Here is a 2,046-nt window from a genome sequence, read left to right on the forward strand (position 1 = left end):
TGTCTACAAATGCCCCTCTTTGAGCTAATATGTGAAGCATATTAGTCCAAAGGATGTCTTGATTTTTTATTTATTTTTTAGCCAATTTTGATGTTTGGGTGTCTGGTCAATGATGTTTCACTAATTCGAGGTTGATATAATGTCTGATTGCTAATAATTTGATGTTTGATTCTTGATGTTTTGATGTCTGATTCAATATTATGATATTTAAAATCCTTCATTTTAGGATAACTTGTTTAGATGCCCCAATTTTGTTTGATTGGAAATTTGGCTGGGGTAGAACATTTTTAATATTGTGATGCCTCAATTTGATGTAGGTTATAATGCCCCCTTAGAAATTAAATTGGAAAGAAATAATTGGCAATATGGGAGATTCCAATTTGATTTCTAAAAAAATTTAATGATAAAGTTGGGTAGTAGACTAGAGTTGACAAAAATGTTTGAACGAAATAATACCCAAGGCGAAGAAATGGGTCAAAAAGGTATTAATTTGGGTGTAGAATGTTGGAAAACGTCATAACATGCCCCAAGAGAGGGTTAAATAGGTCAAAAGACCTTCTACCCTTTTCATTTTACACTCTCCCTTTTACTTTTTGTGTCTTGGAGCTTTGAGCCAGTGAAGATGGTTATCCCATTGTGAGAGCATAGGTTCGAGAGGGGTCGCAAATATGAGCATTCGATCGACTACGGTGCCCCAGTAAGTCACCAAGATCCTTTGTTTTTTTTTTTGAATTTTTGCATGAAATTTTAGATTTCTTATGTGAATTTTCCCCATAAATGCTTAGATTAAATTTTTAGCTCATTTGATGTTTCTTTAATGAATTTAAAATATGTTAGTGCAACTATGACTTAGGATAGTGCATCTACGGGGAAGAATAGTGTTTTTATAAGAAACTTAGGTTTTCCAAATAGCACATATTGTAAAAATATAGTCTACATGCATGCTGTCGTAGCGCATTTAAGTCTTTTAGCACATATGTGATTCATTTTAGTGCGTGTGCCTAGTAGAATAGCGCATCTGACAGGTAGTGTTTGTAGATTCAAAATGATGATAATTGTCAAGTTGGATGTATTTTTTGTAGCGTATATGCTAGTTTTCTTAGCACTTTTATCTTTTGTAGCACATTCATTTAATCAAATAGTGCATATGATGAATGAAGTAGCACATTTACATGTCATAGTGCATCTGATTGATTTACTAGTGCATATATTGCTAACAATAGCGCTTATAGTTTTTGTAGCACACCCATGTTAGGGGATAGTGCATTTGATGTCAGTAATAGCACATTTGAATTTTGGAGTGCATACGTTTGGTATAGTAGCACAAATCATGAATAAAATAACACATAGAATTCTTGTGATACATTTATTGTCTTGGACGGCACAAATGGCTATTTTAAGGGTTGGTCAATAGTAGAATGTCCTGATAGGTAGAGTCAAATGTGCATAACATTTCTTAGAGTATGGGATAGAATTATAATGTAGAATTCAAAAATTTGGAGTCACCGTAAGGGCCGGTTCACATAATGAGGCAAACAATAGGGAATGTGTATTCACAAAGCGATGTGTATTATCAATCAGGTGATATTGGATAGATGGAAAAAGTGCCCCCCTAATTCATCTTTAGATATAGAGTGGAACAAATAATCGGTTCAAGATAGAACCATTTTTTGGATAGCTAGGTGTTTGGTTTTGATTGATGTAGGATAATCACTTGTGATGAAAAAATGATGTCATTGTTTGGTTGTTTGATGAAATAGGTACGTGGGTGAAAGATCATGATTCGAGGATTACATCCATGGCCATTGGAGTCTACATGCTAATTGTCGGTGGTTGAGCAATGAGGGATTGATAGATATGGGTTCACATACCTTCTACAAATGCCTCAATTTTGAGTGAATAGAGGATTATTGATAGTTGTGGTTGAGTGGTGGCACTCGAACCACAACACCTTTCACATGGCCCCAAGAGAGATGATGATTGCTCCTAAGGATGTATACAAGATTCTTAGGATACCTACTGTTGGGGATCTTGTCTATTATGATC

This window comes from Cupressus sempervirens, chromosome 10 (genome assembly GCF_028749045.1).
Source record: "Cupressus sempervirens isolate cs-2001-9-10 chromosome 10, ASM2874904v1, whole genome shotgun sequence".
NCBI classification, from domain to species: Eukaryota; Viridiplantae; Streptophyta; class Pinopsida; order Cupressales; family Cupressaceae; genus Cupressus; species Cupressus sempervirens.